The 12,882-nt window shown below is 45.7% G+C and overlaps 1 pseudogene; it reads right to left on the bottom strand.

Moving 5' to 3' along the window:
- Nucleotides 1–596: 596 nt before the first annotated feature.
- LOC133128834 (uncharacterized) lies at nt 597–3,461 on the bottom strand (annotated as a pseudogene).
- Between the last annotated feature and the right edge of the window lie 9,421 nt (nt 3,462–12,882).

Genomic DNA, 12,882 nt, shown 5'->3' with positions numbered 1-12,882 from the left:
GGGTTGTAAACTGTTAGCATGGAGTGGAGGAGCCTGCTGTTTTATTGCCCTGCATTGCAAACATATTTCTAGGAAGCATTTCGTTTTTTTACTTTGTGGTACACTTTTTGTATGTGCTGTGATATGCAGACTCAACCGAAATAAGATTAGAGCTAGCTAGTTAGTTAGATTAGTCGCCATGGTAGCAAATTGAAGATAAACTGCCAATGAAACCGCTTATACCCTTGCTTTAGTCAATTTCTGGTTGATGTTGAAGTGAAGATGTTAACTCCATTATCTTAATTAGCAAGCTTGGTAGGTTGTCTTGCATAGTTTAGCCTGGTTTGGATGCCTGCCCTGTCTTTAAACGATAGGGTATATCACAACCACCCCACTTGGCAGGAGTTACGTCCTGCTTCTTATGTGGGGTGGTTAGCATAGGAGTCGCTCCCCTCAGACATCTTCAGCTGAGGGCAGAGCTGCATGTTTCAGAACTGCTGACTTCACTGGGTTTTCAAGTGGGCACCCCACTTCACCGGTGTTTCGTCAACTAGCCCACGACACCTCAGTGGGGCTTGACAGCAGAACCAGTGTCCTGGAACTGCTCCCTCGGCCGTTCAGGACTTCACCACACAGCTCTGACCCCCTTCCCCTCTGCCAGCCTGGTTTAGCCACCGCTCGCTCCTCTTTATCCACAGCCATCTGGATGCTGTCTCTGCCTGCTTTGAGATGTTGTTCACCAGGTTCTTGCGGGTTGCCTCTCTAACCCCAAGCATCCCCAGTGCTTTCCAAAGTGACTGTCCCGGGAACCCCCTGCAACCCACCTCCACTGGTAGATTCCAGGCTCTCCAACCCCTCTGCTGGCTCTCAGAGATGAGGGACTGATACTTCCCCAGCTTGCGCTCATGTGCCTCCTCGATCCTTTCCTCCCAGGGTACCGTCAGCTCTATTAGGGCCACCTGCTTTGTTGCTTGGGACCAGAGCACGATATCTGGTCGGAGGCTGGTGACGGCAATCTCCTCTGGAAACCTGAGTTGCCTTCCAAGGTCAACTCTCATCTCCCAGTCCTCTGCCGTACCAAGGATCCCTGAACATCTGTCCTCCTTGCCTGCCTTCTCCCCAGGCCTGAGAAAGCCAATGAAGCGGGGGCCTTTTTCCTGGGCCTTAGTTCTTTTCCGCTTCCTCTCCTTCTCCAGTCCATCGGCCAGTTGCGCCAGCACCTGATCATGGCGCCACCTGAACCTCCCCTCAGTCAGGCTTGCCCGACAGGACGACAGAATGTGTTCCAGGTTTGCTGGTCTCTTGCACTGCGCACAGAAGGGATCCTCTGTCAGTCTCCATCTTTGGAGGTTTGTCGGTGTTGGCAGTACATCGTACACGGAGCTAAGGAGGAACTTTATCCGATGCCCCTCCATGTTCCAGATGTCCTTCCAACTGAGGGATCTTCCCCGGACACTGTCCCACCGGGTCCAGCTGCCTTGCTGTTTCATGGCTACTGCCCTGGCTTGTCTGCTCTCTTCCTCCACAGCCCGAATCTCCTTCTGCACCATCCCTTTCCGGTCCTTTGCCTTTGCCTCCTTCCAGCTTGCTCGGGTGATGACTCCCAGGCCCAGCCTCCCCTGGGTCACCGTACCCATGATGTCTGCATGTTGTAAACGCTCCTCCGCTTCCCTCAGAGCTCTGTTGGCCTTCCACTTCCGTCCCGTCTTCACCATGATGTTCGCGTGTCGCACAGCTTGGTCATCACTATCGCGCAACATCATGGCCAACCGGACTTTGGCTGTCTTAAATTCCTCCACGACTGATGTGATTGGCAGTTGCAGTTTGCTCCCGGAGCTGTATAGCCCTATAGAGCAAAAGCTTTTGGGGACAGACAGCCACCTCCTGAGGAAGTTGTTAATTTTCCTTTCCAAAGCCTCCACTGTTGTCAAGGGAACCTCGTACACAAGCAGTGGCCACAGGAGCCTTGGAAGGATGCCGTGTTGGTAGCCCCATACCTTGTACTTGCCAGGCAGGCCACTCCTCTCCAGGGCTTTCAGCCAATCTTCTGCTTGGTTGAGCATCTCCTTCACACTTACTTTGTCACTCAGGTCGGCTCTGTACCACCTTCCTAAGCTCTTTACCGGCTTCTCCGTGACCGTTGGGATGGTGGCTTCTTGATTTCGATGGTTTGAACTCCATCCTAGCTGCTGTGGTGAGCTCTACCAAATCTTCCAAGATCCACCTACCCTCCGGGACTGACCTCGCTGTGATTGTCAAGTCGTCCATAAAGGCCCTAACTGGGACATGTTGGATGCCACTTGACAGCACAGCTCCCCGTCTAGGCTTCTCCACTGACTTGACCAGGAGGTTTATCGCCGCTGCAAACAGAATCACTGAGATGGTACATCCGGTCACGATTCCGACCTCCAACCTCTGCCAGTTGGTAGTGAAGTCACCAGAGGTGAAGCGCATCTTGAAGTGCCCGAAGTAGTTCCAGAGGAGCAACTGTACCTTCTGGGGGACGTGATAGGCTTTGAGTGTGTGGTCGACTAACTTGTGCGGCACTGTGCCATAAGCATTTGTTAGGTCAAGCCACAGGACTGCTAGATCTCCCTGGTTCCTCTTGCGTCCACGATGATCTTGGAGATGACGCTATTGTGTTCGATGCAACCGGGGACTCCTGGTACTCCACCTTTCTGTACAGAGGTGTCAATGTACTTGTTATTGATCAAAAACTGGGTCAGCCTCTTCGCCAAGATTCCGAAGAACACCTTCCCCTCCACGTTCAACAGTGAGATTGTGCGGAAGTCTTTCAAGCTGGAAGAGTCCTCCTGCTTGGGGATGAAGCACCCCTCGGCAATAAGAAAACTGTCTGGCAGATGGTTCTTCCTCCACACTACCTTAAGTAGCCTCCAAAGACGTCTCCTCAGCCTCTCGCAGTTCTTGTAAACTCTGTACGGAATCCCATTCGGCCCCGGTGCAGATCTTCCCCTGGCCTTTCGGATGAAGTCATTGACTTCCTTCCATCTGGGCTCTCCGTCATCAAAGGAGATGGTTGGCTCCTCTGGGCAGCACAGCTTTCCTTCCAGGTCGAGTTCTTCCTCTCGCCTTGGGTCACTGTGGACTTTACGGAGGTGCTCCTCTACCTCCTCCTTCGGGGCCTTTACCACTCCTGATCTTTTAACTCCAAGGAGCCCTGACAGGTACTTGAAGGGGTTTTTGGTGAACTTAACCCTCTCCTTTTCCCGCCTCCTTCTATCCCTTCTGTGGCACTCCGCTCGGCGCAAGGTCTTTATGCGCTCCCTCACGTTATCTCGCATCTCTTTTAAAGGCAGGTTTTTCGTCTTTAGGAGCCTGCCGAAAAACCTTCTTCAGTCTTCTCAAGTCACCTCTGAGTTTTGCAATCTCCCTTGAGCGTCTGTTCTCTCCAGCGTGCTGCGGGCCTTTCTCTGCTCCATCCCAAAACGCTCTGCTCCTATGTTCCAGATGATAGTGGACATTGCTTTCCTCTTCCTGCCAATGTCACCAGCGAGGACAGACTCCAGGACTTGGTCTACTTCCCTGTCGAAAGACTCCCAGTCTTTCCTGGCTGCTGCTGTTGGCCACGTCACTAGCTTTTTCCTCGTCTCCCCACCCTCAATGGCCTGCACTCGCTGACCTGTTTCCTGACTGGCTTGCCTCTCTTGTTGTTGCAGGTCGTCTGATACGTTGTTGTTACTTGAGAGAATGCTGATGCCTTCGTTGTGTGCCTGGAGATTCTGGGTGCTGTGGTTGGACACCTGACCCTGCCTCTCCTCTGTCTCATCAGGTTGCCCTGTGCATTGCACACTACTGTGTCGTAAACAGCCCATCCTACTCTGCTGTATCTTCAGACCCCTATCGCCTTTACAGACCTTTCCACATCTACAGACTCCAGTTGTTCCATTATTCTGAATCGTTGTCCTTTGATCGTCATCCGTGGTCATAACAGTTGTCTGTCCTGTAGGTCTCTCATCTTCCCCCGCTCTCGCGCGACCTTGGGGGTGTCTTATTATAAACTTTTTCAGAGCGACTTGTGGTGGGTTCCTCCTCGCGGAGGAAGTGCTTTGGCTTGCCAAGCCTTGGCACCCCGTTTCTGGTCTTCCCCAGATGCCAGCAGTCTCTCCCCGCTGTCACCACTCTTCCGTGGTTGCCAACTAGTCTTTCCTAGTGGTCACTGGGTCACCAGATGTGGAATGTCTTTAAACGATAGGGTATATCGCAACCACCCCACTTGGCAGGAGTTACGTCCTGCTTCTTATGTGGGGTGGTTAGCATAGGAGTCGCTCCCCTCAGACGTCTTCACAGACGTCGGAAGGTAGACTGCTTTGCTGGAGCATAAGCTGTTACCATAACAACATGAAATAGGCCCATAACAACTTTACCTTTACTTTAATTTATCAGTTCAATAATTGTGTTACCTCTTTTTATGTATTGTTTTTGCAGAGCAAGCATGACATGAACATCTAGCATATCGAGGTTTGAAACCACTGGTCTGTATACCATTGTACATGATCTGCAACCTCAATTTGTCTCTCCCTCAAGTTCCCAAGACAGTAAACCCACAGCCAAAGATGAACACTATTATTGTTTTCTGGTTACTCCCTTCTACCTTTCCTAAAACTAGAACTCTGGAACAATTGTCTCAATTGTCTACTTATCAGAACAATCTTCACAATCCCAACCAATCTAGCTTCAAGATTGGCCACTCCACTGAGACTTCCCTACTCGTAGTCGTAGGGATGGGCATCATAGGACCTGAACATGCATGGTTGATTTCTTATTTAATGACACCCAACTCTTTCCTTCCCTCCTGATACACAGGTCACCATGCACGATGCATCAATCTACTTGGCTGACATCTCTGTGTGGATGACCTCCCACCACCTGAAGCTTAATCTTGGCAAGACTGGGCTTCTTTACATCTCTGCTAAGTCCTCTCCGACAATCAACCTCGTACTGACCATCATGGAGTTTGTAGTATCCCCTTCCTGCTTAGCCGAGAATCTTGGGGTGATCTCAGCTTTGCTGCACACTGCTAGACCCCCATCAGTCTGGCTTCAGATCGGGCCACTCGACAGAGACTGCGCTCCTCTCCGTCAGTGAGTCACTCCATGCCGCACGAGCAGCCTCCCTCTCCTCTGTCCTCATTCTTCTAGATCTCTCTGCTGCCTTCGACACTGTGGATCACTCCATCCTCCTGTCTGCCCTGTCAGCAACGGGCATCTGTGGCACAGCCCTGGACTGGATTGAGTCCTACCTCTCTGGTCGCTCCTTCCAGGTTGCCTGGGCTGGTTCGGTATCGTCACCTCGGCCCCTCGCCACAGGAGTTCCCCAGGGCTCAGTCCTAGGCCCGCTTCTTTTTTCTCTTTACACTCGCTCCCTTGGCCCTGTGATCACTGCACATGGGCTATCCTACCACTGCTACGCGGACGATACCCAACTCTTCATCTCGTTCCCGCCGTCTGATACGCAGGTTTCAGCCCGTATCTCTGCTTGCCTGAGGGACATCCAGAGCTGGATGGACAACCACCATCTAAAGCTCAACCCAGGCAAGACTGAAATGATATTCATCCCTGCTAAAACCTCTCCCCATCTGGATCTCTCCATTTCCCTCGGGGATACCACACTCACGCCGTCACCCAGTGCAAGAAACCTCGGCATGGTGATGGACAGCAGACTGTCCCTCTCCGAGAACATTGTGGCAGTGACCCGGTCATGCAGGTTCTTCCTATACAACATACGGAGAATCCGCCCCTTTCTCACCCCCTACTCGACCCAGCTCCTGGTCCAAGCGATGGTTCTGTCCCGCCTGGACTACTGCAATTCCCTCTTGGCTGGCCTCCCAGCGTCTGCCATCAGACCCCTCCAACTCATCCAGAATGCAGCAGCTCGTCTGGTCTTCAACCTTCCCAAATACTCACACGTCACCCCCCTGCTTACTTCCCTCCACTGGCTGCCTGTCATGGCTCGCATCAAATTCAAAACATTGGTGCTAGCCTTCCAAGCAGTTAAAGGGTCTTCCCCAGCTTATCTACAAAAAATCATCAGACCCTACACCCCTGCCAGACCTCTTCGTTCAGCCTCCACAGGCCGCTTGGCACCTCCCCCTCTCCGAACCTCCACATCACGCTCACGACTACTGTCTGTTCTGGCTCCACGGTGGTGGAACGAACTCCCCATTGAGGTCAGAACTGTAGAATCTCTGCCCACCTTCAAGCGCAAGCTGAAGACACACCTCTTCAAGCAGCACCTCTCCCCATCCCTCCCTACCTCCCTGTGAACCTTAATTGTTGTCTCTGTGTCTTGCTTTGTGTATCGGTATTTTTAGTTGGCTAGGTAAGCAGTGTTTGGATAGTTAACTTTGGTCACTTTTGCTCTGTTTCTTTGTTTCTTTGTTCTCAAAAAAAAAAAAATCTTTGTTGTACAGGCAGCAGTTGAAATTGTACTTCCCTCTAGGGTCTTTCAGCGAACTTATCCCTGGTTATGGGTATGCACTTTGTTGTACGTCGCTCTGGATAAGAGCGTCTGCCAAATGCAATAATGTAATATCATTCTCCACAATGTACGTTGGATCCGTCATGCTTCAGGAAACCAGGGCCTGGAGATCGGAGAGGTTTGGCGAGTAGGATTTGGAGGGCAGTGAAGGAGTGAAAGGAAAGAGGGGGTTCTGAGTGGGACTTAACAGCACTCAGCATCTGCCATAGATTTTCCAGCAGGCTGCGGAAAATGTAATGCTGTAACTCCTGCATTTGAGCCAGCTCCCTTTGCACCAGGTGGACATGCCTCCATCATCGAAGTTGACTATTCTGTCCCCGGCTTCTGCACAAAAATGTCCCACAGTGGGGCAGAATAGTTGTACATAGGGTGATGTAGTAATTTCAGTTTTTACTTGTCAGAGAGAGAATGTTTAAACAAAATGGACGGCCCCAATTTCCTCTGCTAGTCCAAGCTGAGCTTTTTAAATGTTTGGCACCTAGAGGTCCATTATATCATGGTGAACTGGATCTAAAAAAGAAAGAAATCTAATCTAATCATCAAATCTAGAAAAATTGTCACAGTTTAGCAAAGCTATCTGAATGGAATTGATAGATAGTACTCTGGGTAAGTAGAAACATACTTTAATTTTGGGGTGAACTGCCCCTTTAATCTGAATTACACTATGCAAACTGTGCTATTCTTTCTTGCAGGCTCTAGTTGACATCCATTTGCCTGCTTGCTCAATCTGACCACAAACATATCTTCACTGGCTATAAAGACCATTGCAGCATGTCTTCTCCACGTTCACCTTTTCAGTCTTGCTTGATTATATTTGTCCTCAATTTACCATCCTGATTAAATATGGGCAGGATGCATGGCTGATTTCAGTCACAAACTACCAACTCCACTGCTTTAAAAGGCCTTCTTGTTACATCTTTCCTCAAGACTGTCCCTCTCAAGGGCTGTGTCGAAGACATTTCCATCAGGACACATCAGCATAATTGAGAGGACATCACAGCCGCAATGTCCTGTGCCTTAGGACTAGTCAGTATGTCATGGTATGCCGCTCTCTATATGCCAGAACACATTAAAGAACCATCCTTACAACACCCACTGTCGGGGCACAACATGAAATCCAGTGAACATTTATTGCTCTCGCCTCCGTCCTACTACGATGGCGTACATATTTCTGCTGCAGTAGTTTCTTGCGACGCAGCATTCTATGAGATGGGCATTTCAGTCAGTAAAAGGGGGGAAACACCGTAGAAAGAACACAGATTAACCGATGGCACTCAAGAAAGTATTTTATGCTGCAATGAATTTTTAAAGCTGCCCATGCAGAAATGCACGAAGACCTCCCCCTCAGCCATTAAACAACTAAAATCTGGCAGAGGCCATTCTGAGTATTTAACAATTCAAGAGATTTTGATGTTGCACAAAACTGTACATAAAGTGGCATGTTGCCTCCAAGCAAAACAGAGTGGACCGAAGAGAGAAACCCCACAGCAAGCACTTTGCTTTCTATTTTCATGAACGACTTCGTATTCCCCATTTTCCGCTTTGACCCAAATTTGTAATGTTCAGTCCTAAATGCGGACCCTTCTAAGCCAGCTGTCACATTTTACTCTGCCATCCAGCTGCTGAACAGTGTAGTTCCTGCGCTGGAGACCCTGCACAGCTGCCATGGACAGATAGGAGGTGGAGATGGAGGAAGCACTAAGCCAAGTAATGAGGGACATTCCCGACCCTTCCCACTATAAACCATCGTGCTACAGCTAATTATGCACCACCCAGGTGGGACTCCAGGCACAGTAAGACGCGCACCATGTTAAGAATGAGTGCCAATACCCCACCCAAGAGTCAAACTTTTTCAGGCTTCTGACTTATGTTGCAGCTGATGGGGGATGCTGACATGATGCATAATGACAATACCAGTCACTGCGGCCCAGAGCATATGGACACACATTAATCAGAACTGCACTCAAGCTCTTTCTGATAAGTTTTGATGATTTTTTTCTGCAGAATATATGATATCTTTGAATCATTCTAAATAAATATATGGAATATATATTAAGTAGCCCTTCTAATGAGCACTTTTTGTGAACTAAATTTCAAAATAACACAAGAAAATGGCATTAACTTTTGCTTCAGTCTCCTCCAGCACACATTGCTCTCCCCATTTCACTGTGTTCTGTAACCTTCTATAAAGCAGGTTGTACTGATGACATGTTCCATTACCGGTCCCTGCCGAGTGTCACTGTTTTCCACCACTTAATGACTTTCTCAAAAACAAAAACCTCCCAAGTACATTCCCTCAGCTGTGATATATTTTCACTGTTCCCTCTCCAAACACATTTTCAATTATTTTTTTTCCTTTTCTTTTCCCATCCTTTCAATCTGCCCCCATCATCCCACCCATCCTAAGATTTGTTAAACTGTCATGTCACAATGTGAAGGTCTTTATATATGCATTGTAACTTCCGATGGATTTTTCCTGCATATTATCAGACATGCCATGTATACATTTTGTGGCAATAGAATGAACGAGATTTAATCACTCTTGCTACAATTTACATTGCCAAACAAGTGTTTTAGAGCAACATTAGCTAGTATTATGAATACTGCTCATATTCATATTTTTGGCTGTTTCTTCAGCCACAAATCCTCTATTTTCTCAATTTATTTATTTACTTTTGACATATCTTTCTAGGGCAACTTGTGAGAGCTGCTCAGCAGGAACATGAGTGGTATCTTAGATCACTGAAGACTTCCCATTGCAAAAGATAATTCAAATGGATAGTAACCCTCCTTCCAACTCATTTTTACACAATTCCCAAATGATCTTAATAAACTGGAAAAAAATAAAACTGCCTCCCCTATAAGGCCAGCGATGACCCTCATTCATATTTAATTAATGTGCACTCTAAATATATGCTTGTACATACATACATTTATGTATACATATTGGTATGTGTGTTTTGTGTGTGTATGTGTGTGTGTGTGTGTGTGGCGGGTGGGCTGAGGTCTGAGTGGAAATTTACACTACTGAAGACCAGAGGTATGTTTATTTTTGAGTGAAATATGTATGCTTAACATCCTCTCAAAGTAAGAATATTACAAACACAGATTGGCATGTCCAGCAAGGACTAATAATAACTCCTCAAACTAAGTGTAATGCTTGTTTTTACATATAAGTCAAAATCAAATATAAAATCAGCCCAGTCTCTTCTCCAGAATTTATAATAAAATAAATAGCAGTTGTGCACTGTGAACCTATTGACTGGGACAGGTTGTGTTGCAAAGCCATTAGACAAAGCACGCTAAAGCAATAGCATGGGAATGTTGGATTTGAAGGGTCCGTAGCTACAAATGACTCATAATTAGATAGTATATCAAACCTCATCAACATGAGATATTGGTGAAATAGTTTTTTTATATGGTACTCAGGTGAATACTCTTCCCCAGATGGACTTGCAGCCCAGGTAAAAATGAAATTTGCAGCAAGTGTTATTTCTGATAGAATTGTGTCATCTCTCCCAGTCAGTTTTGAAGCATGGAGTCTGAATATGCCTTTCTCTAAACCTGTCAAGGAAGTGTGTGCTCTTCAATTTTCAACAATATCCATTTCAGTCAATCTAATGAAGATATAGTTTGGAAAGTGCATATCTATGTGCAACTGCAAAATCAGCTTGTCAGTTTCTAGTTGGAATCATGTGGCCCTAATATTATGATGCTTATATACAATGCAGTCTGCAACTATAGTATGTGCTAAAGTCATATTATTTTTGAATAGGAGGGGCTCAGGCAGAATGTATATTCTGATGCTGAAAGACATCTTTCAATCATTTTAATTCTTTTCAGTGCGAGTAGTACTCTGTACGCAGAGGACATGGCTTTGAGAATTTGATTAAATTGGCTAAATGATGGGAGTTTTGTAGACTTCCTGTGATTCAAACCGAGATCTTTTCAGTGATGTGTTTTTCAAGCTACTGTTGCTGCATCATTTTATCTTGCATGCAGCTTCCTCCATTATCAGAGTCTGTTTTTTCCATAATATTTTTGTTGTTTGCAATCAAATAATTATATAAATCTAATCAGCCAATCATGTGGCTCATACGAGCTTGCAGACATGGTCAAGAGGTTCAGTTGTTGTTCAGACCAAACATCAGAATGGGTAAGAGATGTGATTTAAGCCGCCGTGCACATTAGTTTTTATTTCTGATGTTTGCTGTTCATGATGTAATCAGTTCTGCTGGAAATCACTGCAGATCAAATAAGTCTAAGACACTACATATGCCAAAGGAGTCCAAAAGTGGTGAAAAAGCACATCATGTTTTAGGTCTGACTTAACCAGACATTTATCAGGTCTGTCAAGACTTGTAGTGATTGGTATACTCTAAAGTGATAGACCACATGAACTTATCAGGGAGCGACATCAGCACAGAAGGTAAAAGCGGTTGTCTGGCAGTTGTAGGGTTGCCGTTGTTTGATCCCCTGCCCTGGCAAGTTGTCCCTGAGTAAGGCACCTAGCTCCCAATTGTTCCCAATGTTTTGTTGCCTTGCATGGCAGCCAGTCACTGTGTTTGTGCATCAATCGCACATTCATATTTTCTCTTGAATATCCATCAGAGTATATAATAATATTCATAATCACTCATAAATATTTAAAGCCAATTATTGAATGCCTTATAATTCCAATTTAGGTGATAGGTGATAATGAATGGTAAAGAAAGTTAATACATTACCTAACATAAATAATAGTCATTAATGAAAGGGAATGTCCACAGCAAATTTTAATTACACTATTTTAGCCTTTTTATGTATGCATGCAGGTCAGGGGCTTGTTTTAGGAAAGCTGTGACATGCGACTTGAGATCTGTGATGTGCATAGATTACTCCAGCCCATTTTGGAGTGTTTCACCTAGAAAATTCGATTGCAAACCATGAACACATATCGCAAACCACTTTCATGTTGGCAATCAGTAAAGTGGCAATCGTTCTCATCCCCTGCCTTGTTTTGGTGTTGTATTGAAATTTTGTGTATTTATGAGCGACCTTGTAGCACTACTCTGCTCTGTGTGGGCTGGCCATGGGTGACAGGAGCCAAGGTTCCAAGAGGTATCTTGGGGGTTGGGAAAATTCAGCTGGCAGTCAGATTAAATTGGATTACATTTTTATATTACAGTGTGTAATTTGAACCATGAATATTATTTGAACAATGCGGCCTTCCCAGTAGGCCTAATATAGCCTACACTATATTGTTCAGGTGTTTTACTACTTGTAATGTTAAAATTAAACCTACCCATCAGTATTCATAGGTGAAGAGGCAGTGACAGAATTCACTGTTGCTCCAAATGTAAATAATAGTGTGTTCCCAGGGTATTTAACAGACCTGGGTCAAATACATAATTGTTTTGGATTCAAATATTTTTATGCTTTACTGAGCGTGTCTGGTGTATTGGAACCTATGAAATACTCTCAAAAAGTGCAAACACTTAGTTGGCTCAATTGCACTAATTGTACTGGCAAAATAGACTAACAGGGCTCTGGTTAACCAAATTTTCAAATAAAGTTCCATTTTAAATGTGAGTCAGGTTGTTTAGAAAGCGTCAGGGTGAGTAATCCTTTCTGGAGAGCTTTTTCGACACCTTGGGCATGCTTTATAAAACATACTTTCATATATGTGAATATAACACATTCATTCATTCATTCATTCATTCATCAGTGAAGGTTAATTATTTTTGCATTTTGTATAAAAAAATCTCTTATAATAGAAAAATAACCTTTTCTGATCATTCATCTGTCTGGACAAAAAGATATGCAGATGTTTTGTATTGGGAATACCCATGTGGAATTTGAGTGCCTGTCAATCTTTACCATATTTTGTCCACAAGTTGACATCAAGTGTGTGGCGTAGTGGGCACTCTTCTGGGGCATGGCTCATGTGGCCTGGGTTCACACAAGCAGGGGGGTGATAGAGACAGGAGGGGGGGTCAGAGCGGGGTGGCTGCCCAGTCCAGTCATTAACTGTTTTTAGTCTAAACTTGTAAAACTCTGCTGGGGGGAGGGGGGGGGGGGGCAAAGTGGAAAGGGTTAAGAGGTTTGTGACAACAACCTGCAACTAATTGCAATGATTAAATTAGGCAATAAGCTGCCAAGTTTAGAAGCTTGAATAGCCTCTTTAATGAACAACAATTTGACAATTTCACACAAAAAACTTTCCCAAAGCTGCTCATGTCTGAAAAACGCAGATTTGTAGTAACCTAGGGGACATAGTTTTAGGTATGTATAGATTAGGCAATAGGTAATTAGGATTTATAGGTAATTGATTTGTCCTCTATCAGTATGCAGGCTGAGATTTAACATGGCACAAGCAATACAAATCTCACGACTAGCCACAGGATGTTTTGAAAAAAAACAAAC

The sequence above is a fragment of the Conger conger genome, chromosome 5, assembly GCF_963514075.1.
Source record: "Conger conger chromosome 5, fConCon1.1, whole genome shotgun sequence".
NCBI lineage: Eukaryota > Metazoa > Chordata > Actinopteri > Anguilliformes > Congridae > Conger > Conger conger.
This window is presented reverse-complemented; position numbering and strand designations above follow the sequence as displayed.